Source organism: Mus caroli, unplaced genomic scaffold, assembly GCF_978045245.1.
Source record: "Mus caroli unplaced genomic scaffold, Mus_caroli_1 scaffold_16, whole genome shotgun sequence".
NCBI lineage: Eukaryota > Metazoa > Chordata > Mammalia > Rodentia > Muridae > Mus > Mus caroli.
The window spans coordinates 97703566-97722247 of record NW_028227271.1 but is presented as its reverse complement, the minus strand read 5'-3'; the positions used below and the strand labels follow the sequence as shown (position 1 = coordinate 97722247).

Sequence of the window (18682 nt, the reverse complement as noted above, 5' to 3'; positions counted from 1 at the left end):
AACGCAACTGGAAAACAGGTATTCGCAAAGACCACCGTATAGGTCTCACGGGCGTCTCCAGCAGCCATAAAGACAGAATTGCTTCTGATTTCTTGTCATCTACAATCTGCCTTTCTCCTGTTTAACTGTCTTCACATCTGGGGCTCCTCAGCCAGCCACAGTTTGACAATACAATCGGAAAATGTCCAGAAATAGTAGGTAAGCTTACACATTATTACATTTATTTATTTAGTGTGTTTCTCTGTGTGTCTGTGTGTCTGTGTATCTTTGTGTCTGTGTGTGTATATATGTGTATGAGTGTGTATGTGTGTGTATAAGCATGCATGTGTATATGTGTGTATAGATGTGTGCATGTATGTGTTTTGTGTGTGTTTATATGTTTGTATGTATGAGTGTATATGTGTATATAAGTATGCATGTGTGTATGTGTATGTATGCCTGTATATGTGTTTGTATATGTGTGTGTGTATGTGTCTGTATATGTGTCTACATGTATATGTGTATATAAGTGTGTGTATGTGTGTGCATATGTGTGTCTGTAAATGTTTATGTGTATATATGTGTGTCTGTATATATGTATGTATGTATGTATGATGTATGTATGTATGTATGTTTGTATGTATATATATGTGTGTGTATGTGTGTGCACATGCACTTTCATTCCATGTGGTACACATGGAGGTCAGACAACAGCCTCCGTTTTGTGGACTCCAAGGTCAGGCTCAGGTTCTAGGCTTGGCAATAAGGTCCCCACGCCTCTGAAATGGCTGCTACTAAGTATGGCTCCACTTGTTTGTGCCATTGCTGCTGTCGGTGTCACTGTTGCCTGCAGTCCTCCTGGCAAAATCAATAACGTCCTTTAAAATGGGCAGGATGAGAGTTGTCGGTGCAACAACTTGGAGACTCAATGGAGCATTTCTCCTGAAAACCACACAGGAGTAACCCTCCAACAGTCAGAGGCTATGGAGAAATAGACATCACTCACTTGCAAACCTTGGTGGGCGGGGGGGGGGGGAGGGGGGAAGCACTATGCCTGGTAATAGAGCCTTCCCAAATTAGCCTACTCTGAGGGTGTCACCTATTGTTTTGATGGGACGATAAGGAGGAGGAAGAAAGGCCAGAAGATCAAGAACAAATAGGAGAAAGATGTGCTGAAGGGAGCGGAGGAGCAGGGAAGGCAGTCCTGGGATGAGATGGGAAGTTTCTGCAGAGCAGAGCAGACAGAGCAGGCATATTTGAATCCTGTGGGCTGCCATGGTGAGGCACTGGAAACCACAGAGGTATATTGGGTTGATGTACACAGAGCAGAGACCAAGAGATGCAGAAAGAATTGGGGGACCAGGAGTAGAAAGCCACAGTGTCAGAATCAACAGTCCAGGTGAGAGTAGAGGGCAGGGTTTGGACTGTGGAAGTGTGGTGGTGTTAGGGCGAGATTTCAAAGGCAGGGCTGATAAGCCATGGAGTGGGAACCAAATGAACCATCAAAATTTTTCAGCTCAAGCCCTTTGGCTAACGCCCCCATTTAGCAAGGCAGAAGACGCAAATGGATGGATTGGGAGTCTATCGGAAACTCAGCTGCAGATGAAAGTTTAAGATGCTTCTTTGACCTGCAAGAGAAGATCTTAAGCAACCAGCTAAATATACAGAATTCCTCTATCAGAAGAAGAAAGCCAAGTACCATATGGGACTACATGACTGTCAAGGCAGAAATCTAATATGACAAAGTCCAAGGTGAGAGCTGTGGGGTACTCCACGGCTGTACTGGCTATTTTTGTGTCAACTTGACACAGCTGAGTTATCACAGAGAAAGGAGCTTCAGTTGAGGAAATGCCTCCATGAGATCCAACTGTAAGGCATTTTCTCAATTAGTGATCAAGGGGGAAAGGCCCCTGTGGGTGGGACCATCTCTGGGCTGGTAGTCTTGGGTTCTATAAGAGAGTAGGCTGAGCAAGCCAGGGGAGGCAAGCCAGTAAAGAACATCCCTCCATGGCCTCTGTATCAGCTCCTGCTCCCTGACCTGTCTGAGTTCTAGTCCTGACTTCCTTTGGTGATGAACAGCAGCATGGAAGTGTAAGCCGAATAAACCCTTTCCTCCCCAACTTGCTTCTTGGTCATGATGTTTGTGCAGGAATAGAAACCCTGACTAAGACAAATTGGTACCAGCAGAGTGGGGTATTCCTGTGACAACCTGACCATGTTTTGGGGAGGACTGTGGAAGGACTTTGGAACTTTGGGCTTGAAGATCCATTCGTTGTTAAGAGCTCTGTCAGATGTTGTGTAGGAGCTTGGAAGATAATGTTGAGAACAGTGCAGAAGATGGAGGTCTGGTTTGTGAAATTTCAGAGGGAAAATTAAAGACTCTTTTCAGGGCCATTGCTGTTTTTATTGTGAAGATTTTGTAGTTCTGGTTAGCTGGGGCTGAAGAATCAGCTGTGATTAACAAGATACCAGAACTACTAAAGCAAAAACTTTGCATTACTGGGACTATTGATGCTGTTTAGCTGGAGCTAAGAAATTAGCGGTGATTAAGAAGAGACCAGCATCTTGAGGTGACATCTTCTGGGAAGTGTTTTCTGAAAGCACAAAGAGGCTGTGTTCCAGAGATGGGCAAGGTTGTACTCCTTCTGCAGTGGGACTTGGTAATGTGTAAGGGTCACCCAGGTGGTACTGGTTTTGAAGGCATGAAGGGGTCACACAGCAGCTCAGGCTCTGCACTGTGAGAGGCCATGGAAGGCCATTGGTGAAGGTGCAGCCCCAGTTGTAATTGAAGGCCCAGGACTGAAGGGGTCACGCAGTGTTTTGGAGATGCCAGTACCACGAGATGACCACCAAGAGCAGCAGCAGCAGTGGAGTACAGGCATCTGGAGCCCAGAGGACGACGTGTGTGCTACAAAGGGCATGGCTGGAGAAGTGACCCAAGCCCTTGGAGGAGCCCAGAAGATCGTGAGTTGGATCCCAGACGTTGGACGGTTGGAGATTGATTTTTGCTTTGATTGTGACTGTGCCCTGATATTTTCCCTCTTGAAGGAAGAAACTGTTTTAGTGGAGCCCACAGTTAAGAGACTTTTAATTGTAAAAAGACTTTGGATTTTAAAAGAGATGGATATTTTAAAGAGATTCAAATTTTAAGAATATGTAAAGACTGTGGGACTTTTAAAGTTATTTAGATCTTGGGGATGAATAAGAATGTAAGGGTTGAGGCTTACTAGTGATGTGTTTGTGTGTCAAGTTGACAAGGGGTCAATTGTACTGGCTATTTTTGTGTCAACTTGACACAGCTGAGTTATCACAGAGAAAGGAGCTTCAGTTGAGGAAATGCCTCCATGAGATCCAACTGTAAGGCATTTTCTCAATTAGTGATCAAGGGGGAAAGGCCCCTGTGGGTGGGACCATCTCTGGGCTGGTAGTCTTGGGTTCTATAAGAGAGTAGGCTGAGCAAGCCAGGGGAGGCAAGCCAGTAAAGAACATCCCTCCATGGCCTCTGTATCAGCTCCTGCTCCCTGACCTGTCTGAGTTCTAGTCCTGACTTCCTTTGGTGATGAACAGCAGCATGGAAGTGTAAGCCGAATAAACCCTTTCCTCCCCAACTTGCTTCTTGGTCATGATGTTTGTGCAGGAATAGAAACCCTGACTAAGACAACGGCCTACGCTGTCTCCACTGACTGCATATGTACCATGCAGAGAAATATTAAAACCCAGGGTAAGCTTAGCTATACAGCACTCTCAAGGATGAGCCCTGTGGGTGGCTAGGAGGGTGTGTGGGCTGGTAGACCAGTACCTACTTATGGAGCAGAGAGATTCCCCACTGCCCGGGGTACATCACGTCCAGGCACCTAGCCTCAAATTCACCCAGCGGGCTCAGAAGCTCCCTACTCTCAGCAGTATATGACTCCCCGTTTTCACTAAGAAAACGACGGTGAGGGGTGTGTCTATCGGCGCCGCCAAGTCCTTTCCCCGAATCTGTTGGTTTTCGCCTCTCCCCATTATCCAATGGACTCTGTGGCACTAGAGAGAGCAGATCTGTGTCTGAGACACACCATGCACCAGAGTCCTATGACACAGCTGCCGTTCAGGAAACATCTGGGAAATGAAGAAAAACGCATGCTAGTTTTCTCCCAGCTTCTCCTCTCCTCTTTCAACTTATTTTAATGAAAAACACCAATTAGTTTCTTTTTAGATCTTTTTATCTTCTGTCACCAAATATTACCCAGTTCATAATCTTTGGCCCACATGGGGTTGGGGAGCTGCCCCTCCCCCTGCCTCTCTTCATCTTGGGATTCTGATCAATTATATCAACCTAGTACACCTCACATATGTGACAGTCTTGCTTGCTTCACTGTGTTCTTTGGCGGTCGTGGCAGCTCTTTAAATCGTATCTGCACACTCCTATTCTCACTCCAGGCCCTCTGACTCTCCTTCCGTGTGAATGTTACACAGGCACTAAACGTACAGCCGAGGACCGTACCAGGATGACTTGCTCAGCACGACTAAGATATCCCTGGGAAGTTTCTCTACCACAGATAAGCCTCGTGAGACACAGCAGTGGCAACAGTCCTTTGCTCCCTCAAACCTGGGTGTGTTGCCAAATTCTTAAAATCTGGCTGGGTGAGCCACTGCTATCGCATGCAAATGCCATTCTGTCGGTCTGTCTGTCTGTGTGTGTCTCTCTCTCTTTACGCGTGTGTTGGGGTGGGGGCTAGAAAGTCGGGGGTTTTTTTAGAATTGAATGGTCTCCGAGAGAGGTTATATGGTAAACCACACGTCTCAACAAATTTCTAAAAATTGAAATCATAGCAAGAATCGGTTTCAACCTCAACGAGGAAACATTGGAAGTCAACATCGCGAGTTCTGTGCGACAGCGCGGAGTGTCATGTGTTTGGAGGAGGTTCTGCATCGTCTCCTCTTTCAAGGGCACTGCCATTAGGATTGGGAAGCCCCTTTGAGGGATTCTCATCGCTTCTCTATAAGACTGATGACTCGAAGCCCCACCTCACTCCAGCCCCACCCTCTAGTTTCCCTTCTGCTCAGGCTCCACCCCCAGGACAAATGCCCCTGTTCAGAATTCCTTCTCCATCCTCACTGTGCATCTCTCCAGTGGATAACATCTGGATAACATCTGTCCACCAAGTTCGTAAAGCAAATCCTGTCTTAAGGAGCTGAATTAGTTCTAACTCAATGTTCAGTTAAACATTTCTGGGATGTTTGACCTCAGCTTCAGTTAGTTAATGCTTAGTCTGTAAGCTTTGAACCGGCGAAGCCAAAAGAAGAAATGGAAACCCCAATCCAAGGAATATTCCAGATTAAAAGAGATGCAGAAATTTAGTATATGCTAAACGTAGTATCAAAATCGTTTGAGAAGAACTATACTGTTCCCATGAATGACATTAGAACAATAACAAAGAGTATCTGCTCTGTCCTGGACTGTGATAGGAGACTAATAGGGTCAGCACCACTTAGCTGCTGTATGACCAAGTGACTTCTGTAAATGAGAATGAAAGAGGCTATATTTGTGAGGAGACAGGAGGAGTAATGGATTGAGATTAAGAGAGAGTTCCCATAGTAAATCCAGTGGGTCTTATCATTATTTCTACTCCTTCCAGCAAAAGACACTCCAGATAAACCAGCAAAAGCCGCTCAATAAAACGTGTCTGGGTAGTTTTGTTTTGTTTTTTGTTTGTTTGGGGTTTTGTTGTTGTTTTTTTTTTTTTTTGTTTTGTTTTGTTTTTGTAATCTGGCAGGCATCATACAAAACCAAAAAGCAGTAAAGCAGTAAAGATAAAGGTTGCTTTCCTGACTACACACACATGTTTTTAAGATTTAATATTAACTAGAAATGTACAATAAAGAGTTATGGTTCCCAATATGCAGAAATCTGCTAAAAATAAGATTAAAGGGCAAACAGCTACAGAAAACAGGAATGTGTAATTCAAGAAAAGAAGAAAAAGCAAATACTAAAAAAAAAAGAAATTAAGAAAGATTACTAGGAATTAATAAAAGTCAACTTAAAATGGATATGTGGTGCATGCCTGTTATGCTAGCACTTTGTGGGCAGAGGCAGGAGGATTACAGCAAGTTTGAGGCCAGCCTGATCTTCATAACAAGCTCTAGGAGAGCCCACAGCTATGCAGTGAGGCCTTGTCTCAAAACAGTTACAATAAACAAGGAGAGCCATGATTGTACACACAAATGTCTGGGCAACAACAGAGATAGAAATGCTCCTGAGATCACCAGTGCTGTTCACCAGTAAGTGTTCAAGACACACACATCACACTGCTCATTGAGAATCCAGGAGGGCAACCTCACATGTTGACTCCATTAGCTTACAGTGTGCATTGACTCCATCCAGAACCAATTATAACTATATTGTTAGGCTTTTACCCTACAGATAAAACAAACATATCATGTGACCATTCAGAGGAACCGGAAATGTTAAACACCAGGCATCCCCACAAGGGGAAACTCCAGTGTTAGAGGAGGTTAAAGTAGACATATGTATTGACATAAAGGGGTCTTCCAAGATACTGAGTGGACAAGCAAACTTCAGAGCAGCATTTGCACCGGAGCCTCTCTGCAGGAAATGCACAGCACTGGGCATCGTGACTGACCGTATCCACTGATGACTGACGAAGCTAAGCCTCCTGCAATTGACTCCTCCGATAAGCAGCTTCAACAGGTCTGTCCCTGTTCTAGCTAAAGCATAGCACCCTGTCTGGAAGCAGTCCTCCACACAGGTCCTCTTCCCTACCTGTGCGGGTGTGCATGCATGCATGCGTGTGTATTAAATAATGTAATAAATGTACTTATTTAACAGGGTATAACTGTTGGGGTTTGAATCGGTTTTTAATGAAGTTTAGCTGCACATATATTTGCTTGCTTGCTTGCTTTTGTCGATATTGTTCTCTGTTTTTCTTTGTGTATCCCCTTAACTGTTCTTTCCTCTCAGCATGGTCTCTTTGCTTGCTTTTAGAACTGTTAAACTGATACTTCACATCTCAGTTTCTTCTTTATTGGTTTCTTTTCGTTGTGTCCTGAAAGGGCTTTTGCTTTCTTTGATCTATATTTTTCTCTGGATGCATGACCTTTATTCTAGTTAATCCTCCTTTGCGAGCTTTTGATAGTAATTACTCTGTTTACTTTTTGAGAATTTCAATTAAAAATTTACATTTGCACCATATCTGCCAGGAGAATTGACTAGCTGACTTTGTTTTCTGATTTTATTCTAAGCCATGGCAACTAAGCAGCTCTGAAAGAGGTTAACAATGTTTAGGACCCGAATAAGCCTAGGGTGTCCTTTGTTATGTTTAAAACCTGTGAGCTTGTAGGCCCTCAGTGCAGACACTAAACTAATACATTCCAATTGCAATAAGTAACCGTGTCCTGAGTGGAAAAACATATTTCCATTCTTCTGATGAATAGACGCTAAATGTATATGGGAAGTTAAATTAATCCAAAATATCTTAATTTAGTTATGTAGCATAGACGTGTGTGTGAGTTTTTCTGGCTATATATGTAAATGTGGGGGGGGGCATTGGTCAGTCTTAGGTGTTTTCCTTAGGATCTATCCACCTTGCGTTTTGAGGCAGGGTGTCTCATTAGGACTAAGTGCTAGATGACTTAGGCTAGGATGGCTGGCCAGTGAGTCCCAGGGATCTAGCTGCTTCTACTTCCACAGCTGCAGAATTAGAAGCCATTGTCACCCTGCCTGGCTTTTCTCTTCTTTGTTTGTTTTACATCACAGGTATTGAAGATCAAACTCAGGGACTCATTCTTTTCTCAGCAAGCACTTTATTGACTGAGATGTGTGCTTGGCACCTACCATGCAATATTCAAAGAAAACAGCTTATACAGCACATCAGCCCCACATATCGCAAATAGGAAGTATAATTACTTGCAATGTAATTTTAGACTTCATTGAAAGATTATATACTCAAAAATGTGGAGTGAGGACGGACAGCAGCTGATTATGTTAGAGGTCATGGAAGCCATGCGATTGCTTGTTCGGAGTGAAAAACCCAGGGCACACTTTAAAGTAGACTTGGTAGAGAAATTGGCAAATAAGCCACAACCCCTGGTGACTGAACAGCATGTGGATTGCAGCCAACATTTACTGCACACGTGTGTTTTCTAGAATGCTATCGATAAATAAAGGCGAGGGTTGGTTAGTTCCCACTATCAGCAAGACACTCAGAACAGCCCAATGTAGGCTTACATTGAGATGTGAAAGTGCTGTCAGATACTGTGTCCTGGAGACCAATGTCTTGCCTGCTGCTTTGTTAAGTGAGCTAGAGGATGAATTTTCCAAAAGCCCTATGGAGGCGAGTCTACTACTATCCCTGGAAGCAAACAAGGATGCTAAAGATAACGTAAGTCAAAGGTAAGTTGCCCTGTGACACAGCTTGTCACCTATCAAGTCAGTACTTGAAACCAGGTGAGCCACTTGCTAAAGGCCAACCCCTACCTGTACACCATTGTCTCCTCCATGCTTGGTGTTCATATTAGAGTGGACAGTGAGGAACAATCACTGCTGATAACTGCAGACTCGGTAAAAAAAATTCCCACCGAACTTTATTAAACCAAACAGATGAGGAACTTAACAAGAACGGTAAAAAATGCAGGAGAAGCATCTCTGAAATCTGTTTTGAAAGAAATATAAATATATATTTTAGACTTAGAAATATACTATTAGAGCTCCAGTACTTAGCATCATGGCATTGACAAGAAAGAGGCTCAAGGATCACTGGGAAGAACACAGGCTAGAAACAGGCCGGGTACAAAGAGATAACTGGTTTTATAATGAAAACCATAAAGCATCTCTGCATCCAGGAGCGCGGGGGTGTGGGGTGTGGGGGGGGGGAGTTCTGAGTTTAAGGTTAGCCTTAGTTTTATACTTGGCTCTTGCTGCAGCCACTTTGTCTCCACTGTCAGAGTAAGGAGAGCTGTTGTTTGGGTTACTTCAAAGCAACCCAGTTCAAAGGTAATAGAAGGTAAGCAAGACCTGGGAAGCCAGAGAATAAAGTGTGGGGGAAGGAAGACTGGGAAGCCAGGGTCAGCGACAGAGAAAGAAACCCTCAGGTAGGGACAAGGAAGTTTGCTTTAGGGAGGCGTCTTCTCAAAAAAGATGCAAAAACGCTTTGTGCTTTGCTTCCATCTCACTGTGTGCTGTTTGTTTTGTTTTTTATTCTCCCCTCTCTAGGAAAGGTTTCCTGTCCAGAGAAGAGGGCCAAACCTACTGTTCCCATAAACGAGCCCGAGAGTGCACACTGTGATTTCCTTTCAGAGTCTGTAAACATTCAGCCCAGTTCCCACGGGGAAAGCACCAACATTGACACCGGCAGAATGGTGGACAGCCACTCTTTCAGAACTGTACCAAGGTGCCAGACTGGGTTCTTTTCCCGGGATGAAGGAAAACAAAAACATCAACACCCACGGACTTCCTGTGCACTGGAGATGGGGTCCCCAGGCAGGTGATGATGGGGTGGAGGGTGGGGTGGGGATAGGAACAGGTAGACTCTGGGCTGTGCAGATGAAGAGAAGGAGACCGGGAAAGCCATCCACAGTGAGTGCTCTTGTGGCTTAAGTTCCTCTGGACCCTTAGCACCAGTCCCATTCTCTCACATTCTCTCTGCCTTTGATGAAAAACAAACAAGAGACAGAACGGGACTCAAGAGCCCCACAGAGGCCAGTGGTGGCGCTGACCTAGCTCTGCCCAGCAGTGAAAGTAGTGGACCTTCCTAGCCTGGGAACATCCCTCACTGTGCTGAGATATTCCCAGGAGGTGTCAGATGTAGGTGTGGTTGAAAAAGACCAAGAATGATTCTCAAACACAAGTCAACTGGGGAACTCCTGTGACTCATCCCAGGCAAAACAGCAGTACAAGAGACCTCAGCCCCACTCCGGAAACAATATTGGAAGTATAGCAGAGAGGCTATGAGACATGGAAGTGAAGTCTCCACTCTCTCATCTAACTATTTGCCATAACTCGCTTAAAATGAAGCACACAGTTCCTGGTCAAAAGTTATAGGAAACCTTATTGTTGTGTAAACAAGAAAACTGAAAGTAAGATGTAAAAGGTAACCTGACCCCGGTTCCAACTCTGTTTACATCAGGGTTAGGACCTATTGGGGATACCGCCCCCCAGACCCGCCCCCCACCCCCCCACACACAGTTCTCTCCCGACATCCACCACCACCACCACCACCTCTCAAAAGCAGAATGCCTTTGGTCTGCACCTAGCTTCCACTTTCAATTCTGTCTGCTTTGCTTACATCGATCCTCACGTCCACGAGTTCTGAGCTGAAAAACAGCTTGATCTCAAAGCGCTTTCACCATGTCCTGCAAGCAGGTAGCATCTGTCTGTCTGAAAGTAATCCCTATATCTGTGCCTCTGGTCACTCACAAGGCAGGCAGGGAAGATGGAAGCACAGATGAAGAGTGTGTGAACAAGCGGCCCATCAAGAACTGTTACAGGGAACCTGTATTCATGCTCCGGCTTCAGCATCTCTCTGGTACCTAGTCTCAGAGACACTGACCCCTACGCGCATCCTTGCCTGTTAGTGGTGACACTTCCGTTCAAGCAGCTTGAGAGGTGGTACCTGCTCTCCCCACCTGCATAGAAGCTCAGCCCCCACGGGCTGTCTTATGCAGGTGCTCTTCTCTGAGTGGAGAGGGAAGCACCTAGTCCCAGAGAAATGACAGGGACGGGTGAGAGTTAAGGACTGGAAAGTAAGAGGCTGGGGAAAACCATCAACTCCCACTCCCACGGGGTATTGTGAGAGAAACCAAATTGGCCCAAATGGGAGCTCTAACTCAGCAAGTGTTTCCCCAGCTGCTTGAGTGAGAGGCCAGGGGACGGTGAACCTCAAAGCAGGCCTGGACTGGTGTCCCAGCGACGTGCACGCTAAGAGTATCTAGTCTTTTAGAGTTACCCACCAATTAGGCGGCACTTTTCTGGCACAACCTCTTGCGGCTCCTGAGAGTGCAGTCTCGGGAGGCAAAACTAACGCAGGACAGGGCAGAGGCGCGGGGCACCAAAGCTCTCGGCTCGCCCGTCGGAAAGCGGATGGAGGCGGCGCACGGGCAGCGCGGGCACACGGGTCCCGTACTCACCCGCCTGGCGACCTGCTCCGGAGCCTGGCCGGTCCTCGGCCTCACAGGGGAACGGGCGCGGACGTCTGTCCAGGCGTGTGGAGGCGGCCCCGCGCCCCAGCTATGAATCAACTACGGGGCAAGTGTCCAGGGGCGGGAGTTACGGGAAAGCGCCGGGGGAGGGCCGAGGGGCCAGTACTGTTGCAATTTCCCGTCTCGCTGAGCACTTTTGGCACTCCTGGGACCCACAGGAATTTGCCTCCTGGTCCCAAGGGGATGTAGGGGGGAACGATCGGGACCCTGCGACGGGCGCGGTTCCTGGGACCGAGCGGGCAGCACCGGTAAGAAGGGAAGTGGGAGAGGCCTGGGAAGGAAAAGCTGGTCCTTGAGCATCGTTGTTCTGGAGGGAGAGGGGACGAGCTGCGACCCAGTGCCCCGTGCCAGGTGTCCTGCACAGAGCCAATTGTGATGCCCGGGAGATCCAACCCCAGCGCTCCGTCTGAAAATTACCTGAAATGTCAAACTCTTGGATCAAACTTGTGATCGAGTTGACTTTCGGCGTTCAGAGCAAGACAAACTTGTTAGAACAGAGATCTATGGACTGTGCTTCCTCTACAGGACCTGGAAACGCCCTGTGTGACCACGCCTCCTTCAGCTACAGACCTGAGTTCTTTGTCCACGAAGATCCAAGTTCCTTTCTCTCCTTAGAACGCCATCAGATCTTTACTAACCCAGCACTTGAAAGACATTTTTGACCTCTCTTTATGGCTGCATGGTAAAATGTCCACAGCCACGTCGACTTTGGGAACTGGCACGAAACGATCGCCACAGGAGGTGTGGCAACAAGTTCCACTTGTCGCTAGGCCAAGAAGCCTGGAGAACCGCCCACTTGCACACTATACCTTGCTTCAAGCCATAGTTCAGTTCACATTTGGAAACTACCTACAAGTCACAAATGGAAGGAGACTGAGGGAAATGGCTATAGATCAGAACTTGTGGATCCACAAATCAGTCTTAGAATCAGTAACTGAGGTATTGGGACGCCTCAAAACAATGTCAGAAACACTAGTTACAAAGCCTTACTTTCGTGTCTGTACATGCTTTTTCTTCCTCCCTAATGACAATTGAGGAAAGGATCTTTTTTATTATTATTAAAGATATTAATCCTCTAAATACCTAATACCTAATGGTGCCTCAAAGACTGGAGTACACAGTAAGTATTTGAAGAGAATTAGAAAAAGGTACATCGTGTCTAGGAAATAATGTGTGCTCCTTTGCCACACGCTTTATTACTTACTTTAAATGAGCCCATTAGTGTGGCCATGCCAACATCCTCGGAGCAGTGTGGAGCCAGGTTCTCACCCATTAAAAAGGCTTTTTGATTCTATTTATCTATGAAAATGGTGTGCGGGTGTGTCAGTTGAGCGAGGTGTTTCCTACAGCAGATGCCCATATTAAACAAGAGTCATCGGGTTAATACGGCCTTTGGTTTCCATGCATGTATGTAGAGCGAATTCTCTCGGTTTCCGTGTATGTATATAGAGTGTATTCTCCCCCGGATCTCCCCTGCTTTCTCTGTCCACCAGTGTCCCCCAAGCCAGTTCTAATTCCACTTCAGTGTCATACCTGATTGCATAACTTTATGTATCTATATGAAATCTAGGAACCGCAAATAATGGGGGAAAAAACCTGGTGACATTTTTCTCCCTGATATTGGCTTAATTTGCTTAATGATATTATCTTCATCTCATTCATTGTCCTATAAGTAATATGATTTTTTTCTATGTGTCAGGAAAAAAGTTTGACTGTGTGTGCATACACGTTCCCCTCAACCACTTCTCTACTGTTGAGTGTCTGTGTTGGCTCTGTAGCTCAGCCACCATGAAGAGTGCTGGAATAAACATGGATGTACAAGAATTTCTGTGGTTGAGTTCTTTGGATGAATATCCACTTAATTTAGACTCCTGTTAATAGTATTGTTGGAAAAGACTATGTCAAAATGTAGTAGCAGGGCATGCTTTTATTTTTTTTTTCTTTTATGGGATATTTTCTTTATTTACATTTCAAATGTCATCCCCCCGCAGGGCATGCTTTTAATCCCAATACTTGAGAGACAGACAGATCTCTGTGGGCTCCAGGTCAGCCTGGTCTACATAATAGCTTGTCCAAAAAAAAAAAAAAAAAAAGTAGTGTCTTCATTTAATTCATTAATTCATTTACTTTTGTCCCATTCTAACTTCTTATATGTGTTCCTTTATTCAACATCTGAGTGGCTGTGGACACATAAGCACAATCCTCCCCAATTCTCACCAAAGCCCAGCATGGGAGGGACCATAATTGGAAACAGTGGTCTTTCGGGGTTAATTGAATGAAGAAGAGGTCCCTGTGGGCTAACACAGTGATGTCCGTGTTTATAAGGAGATGTGCATCTGGACATGAACCCCCAGAATGAACACTGTACGTCTGTGAAGACAGACTCTGAACCTATTTTATCTCACACAGGGCAAGGACTGCTGACACCCAGCAGAAGCTGGGAGAGAGGCAGGTAAGAGATTGTCCTGTGAGCCGCTGAGAAGGAGCTTATGCCAATAACTACTTGGCCTCACTCTCCTGGCCTCCAGAGATGTGGGAAGACAGGCTTCAGAGGTTAAATGCTGTCACATTTGTGCTGCTGTGTGAGCCTAGGATGCTCTCTCACAGGTTGCATGCCAAAGGTTAGTTTTTAAAAGAGGCCCAAAAATAACCCGGACAGAAAGATGAAAAATGCCAGTGACTTATTAAGCTGAAGGTTGAAATCTCCATCCTTGCTTAGCGCTGATATAACTGTACGGCAGGAACACAGATGTTATTCTTCTCTTAGACCCCATCCTTGGCTCTCTGGCTGCCTTCTGATTTCTATAAGGAAGCCCCCCCCTGCTTTTCCAGTGTCATTGTCCATTGTCTCTTCGAGACAGGGTTTCACCTGTGAAGCCCTGACTGTACTGGAACTCACTTGGTAGATGAGGTTGGCCTTGAACTCAGAGTCCCACCTGCCTCTGCTGAGGCTAAAGATATGCATGCCATCATACCCAATTCTCATTGCTCTGTTACCTTGTGGGGCTGCTTATTCTCACTTGTCCCCAACAACTTGATGGGTCACAGGATCCTTCCCATGACTGACATTTGCCTCTTCTTTCCCAGTTTCCTACATGACCATGTTCCTTTATGACATCAGTGGTCACTTATGTGCAACTGACCAGACAATATTCGTTCCTACTGTGAGCCCTTCATCAGTACTCCAGACCAGGTTGTTTCCACTTCCGAATCTGTATGCTCTAGTTCAAGGTGGAGGGAGATGGCTTTCAAATATTGTCATCTGGCATCCACATGTCCACATGTCTGTCATGTCAGTCACATCTAGGTATGCTTACATCTATACTCACACACACACACACACACATCTCACACAGATAATATGGAGCCAGGGTCACCTCTGAGGAGCCAGTGATGACTTGGAGTGTGAGTAATGATGCAGAGATGTGGTTCAAGATTCTCCCTGGGGTTAGAGAGATGGCTCAGTGGTTAAGAGCATTGACTACTCTTCCAAAGGTCCTGAGTTCAAATCCCAGTAACCACATGGTGGCTCACAACCATCCATAACGAGATCTGATGCCCTTTTCTGGTGTGTCTGAAGACAGCTACAGTGTACCTATATATAATAAATAAATAAATCGTTTAAAAACAAAAGATTCGCCCTGGTCTCGTCATTATGGGGGTGTATTGATCATCTCTGGGGTGTCCATTGCATACATCCACATGTGAACCAACGGGGGCAAGGGAAAATGAGTTGCTTGAATTCGGTACTAATGGTATTTAATGGAAAGCATAGACTTGTCTCTGGAGTCAACTGCTACTATGTGTCCAGGGGCCTGGAGAACATGGACTAACATAGCCTTTTCCTGGTTGATGAAAAGAAAATTACTCAACTATGGTCATCTTTTCCCACTAGAAGGCTCCATAGCATTTATTTACTATGCTCATGTTATGGAATGCTTAATAAAAATTTTAAAAAGCAAGAAAATGTGTCTAATTTTTCCCTGATGACCTGGAATATTTTCTTCAGATCTTTAGATGTCATTTGCTCGTCACTGGAATATTTTCTTCACGTCTTTAGATGTCATTCGCTCGTCACTGGAATATTTTCTTCACGTCTTTAGATGTCATTCGCTCGTCACTGGAATATTTTCTTCAGATCTTTAGATGTCATTCGCTCGTCACTGGTGCACTGAAGCTTTAAAGAGTATTGCTCTTGTTCGTCCTGACTGACATTCACGGATCTTCTTAAGTTTATAAATGTATGGATTCTTTTCAAATCAAACTTGAGGAATTTTCAGTCAGTGTATCAGTCAGATGTACGTTGGGCCCCCTTGTCTTTCTTGGCTCATTCTGAGACTCCAATTATATATTTAGTAGGCTCCTTGATATAGATTCAAGTGACCATAAAGTCCCCCCGTCCCATCCTTTCTCTGGGCTTCTCAACTTGCATAGTTTCCATTGAGTTGTCATTAAGTCTACTCATGTCTTTAGAACTTCATAACATTTTTAATGACCACGCCCGACACGAATATGGGCTAGCCTTGGGCAAAGGCACTGAATGTGAGAAACTCATTCTGCTCTTTCCTTTAGTCAGACGTAGCCCTCCTGTTCACAGTCGGCTGCCAGCTCCTCACACTTGGTGCCTTTAAAAAGTGTCCTTATTTTACCTAAAAACATCCTTTGTGCTCTATGCTAGGTCAGTTTAACAGAGCTGTTCAGCTGTGACTAGGGGTGTGTGTCTTCACATTTGTAACTTCTAACTCCTTCCTCTCCTAGGAACAGTTTGTTTTTTTGTTTGTTTGTTTTTGTTTTGTTTTGTTCGTTTGTTTGTTTGTTTTAAACTTAGTGTCAGTCAGTTTCCTGTAACTGTAACAAAAATCTGAGATGGCCAACTTATAAAGAGAAGTAATCTGAATGTTTTCACCTAGTGTCAGTGGATTCAATTGATGCCAAAGCCACAGTCATGGTGGGACCTTGACTAAGTACAACCTCTTTCACCTCTGGGAAGCAAGAGAGAGACTGGGGAGGACTCTCATTCTCCACTCTTCCCCTTCCCTTCCAAGTCATGTTCCCAGGGAACAAATGGCCTTCCTTAAGGCATTACCTTCTTCCTGATGAAAAGAAAAAAAAAGAAAAAAGAAAAAAGAAAAAAAAAAAAGAAATTCTCCCTCTGACCCAGGGTAGAGGAAGGACATTCTGAAATCTCTCAACATGACATACTTTTATCCCCTCCATTAAGAGTTGATACAGCTGGGGCTGCCAGTCACTTGACCATGAGACCGCTCAGGGACGCTCATTTCCCTGAAGGCATGCTAAGGAGATGAGAGGAATAATTATCCCCTTAATTAGAAAATGTGCTTTCACCCCCTTTAGCCTGATTCAATGGAGCGGCTTACAGATCTTCTGTGTTCTAACTCCCAAAGGGCAAATCTTCATTTTCCACTATTCTCCGTCTTGGTCACAAGACAAGATCCTGACCGTGCTTGCTCTGACACTCAAGACTCAGTCTTTCTCTAAGGTCACCCTCCTACTTCCTACAGCAGCCACTCACCTCCATCTCTGAACCTGCCTGTTTTCCTTGGATCCTGATAGAAAAGAGTATGACTTTGCCTCTTTTTATCCACACCCCTTCCAGCAGTTTCAGAGATTTATAGCTCACCTGCCCTGTGGTTTCTCTCTCAAATGCTAATAAAACGACCTCTCAAGCTTCCTTCTGAGTCTGTTTTCAAATCCTTTGATTTATGAGATTATGCATCCACAAACTGGAACACTAATGCCCTGTTAACAGTAAGAACTTGTCTTCCTAGAAATTACTGAAGCATGAGCCTAAAGATCAAGGCATAAGTGTTTTTTTTTTTTTTTAAAAAAAAGCATTATTTTCTTCTGAATGCTTTCCTTGTTCGTAGAAACAAACACAGAGTTGTTTAGTTGACTGGTGATTTAGGCTCAGAGGCATCCATGCTTACAAAATCAGAGTTCACCTGCACACAGGTGCCTATCAGAATAATACTGTTTATAATAGTAACTCAAAACGGAGTTTCCGAGCTGTGTGGGTGGGGGCGGGGAGCACACAGCATCAGAGCATAGACAGGGCTATGGTTCTGAAGCCTGGAGGCAGATGGTACTTCTCAGCTCAGTGGAAGTTGATGTTAAACGGGCTGTCGGGAGCCACAGAAGACCTGGAAATTCCTCACTAACTCTTAGGCAGAGGAGTAGCTATTCCAGGTCCAGAGAAAGACTTTAACACAGGAACACAAAGCCTAATGGAGAGGCAGGCCCAGACCCGGCAGAGTAGCCCAGTGTTTGTTAAAAATGAATAAACTTTCTTCACAAAACAATGTTTGGGTTGTTAATTTTTTTAAAAAGCCATCGATTATATATTAAAGGCTTAAATATTTTATTTATGTTTGCCTATGACTACATGGTGCTGGTACCTTTGGAGGCCAGAAGAAAACATTGAGTCCCCTGAAGTTGGAGTTACAGCCCTTTGTAAGACCACAGAAATGAGGACTGGAAACCAAAATCAGGTTCGACAAGACAGTAACACTGAGCTGAATAGCCATCCCTCCACCCCCAGAGACGGTATCTTTTAATTTAAGAGAATTCGTGGGCAATTCTGTCACTGCCCATGGAAATCACCTGAGCTTATCCAAAGAGGAAGTTCAGGATTTCTCTTCGAGATAGGCCATTTTGAGAAATGATGCTTAATGCAGTCCATTATGTCATCCACCTAAAATGGTCTTATCTGAGCCTTTTTAAAAATCTCTGCTTGGACTAAGCACTTAAGAAGGTTAATTTCAAAGTGCAGAGATATCCAGGGTGGACCTCACCTGCCTCAGGTGAGGTGGACACACCTTTGAAAGGAGGCTGCAGCCTTTGAAGGATGCTTAAGTGTTTCTGCTCTGGCAAGGTGCATTCTTGAGTCCTTACGGGCAGAGAAATTGCTGGGTACCAGGTTCATTAGCAGAGGGTTGGCGCCTGGGCCAAGCCGATGGTGGAAAGTTCCAGTTCTAGGAGGCCAAGAGCGTTCCGCTACTGGATAGAAAGAAAAGAAAAGCCCTGCCACATGGACGGAAATCAGCCTAACCTCCCCTACCTAGGGGTACCCTCATCTCTCCTGTGCTGTCTGGGCAAGGACCACCAGCACACAGCAGATCCAGGGAGACCTGAGCCATTCATTCCTTGCCAAGGGCTACATAGAAACTGCTGCGGTTGACCCGATTGACAGACGGTCCGTTTACTAAGGATCGAGATGAACCCGGGACTGTGAAGACAAATAATAGATAGATCCTTTTCTTTTCACGTGTGAACACCTCCTTGTTCCACTCGCGGCGAGTGTCCCGGGGATGGGTAATGTGGGTTGTGAATTCAATTAGGTCCGGATTAGATTAGTAGAGACATGCCTGTGTGCAGGTCTGTGAGGTCTTTTCTTTGAAGGCCTGACTGAAGGGAACCAGACTTCTCCTGGGGTTGAGGCACCTTCACCAAAAAGTCCGAGAGAAGGGCAGCGCTCCTGGACAGC

The 18682-nt window shown here is 45.2% G+C and overlaps 1 protein-coding gene and 1 pseudogene across 5 annotated transcripts in view; one reads left to right on the top strand and one right to left on the bottom strand.

The window, feature by feature from the left end:
• The window catches only part of Osmr (oncostatin M receptor), a 57461-nt gene extending 45606 nt beyond the window's left edge, over positions 1-11855 (bottom strand). The window contains exon 1 of one of the 5 annotated variants that reach the window (XM_085831465.1): positions 11749-11855. The gene's annotated coding sequence lies outside the window, so the exon portion shown is untranslated. The other 4 variants (XM_085831464.1, XM_021183607.3, XM_021183606.3 and 1 more) reach the window with 4 other exon arrangements.
• A 2746-nt stretch (positions 11856-14601) lies between these two features.
• On the top strand, positions 14602-15011 carry LOC110309996 (NADH dehydrogenase [ubiquinone] 1 alpha subcomplex subunit 1-like; annotated as a pseudogene).
• The last annotated feature ends 3671 nt before the right edge of the window (positions 15012-18682 follow it).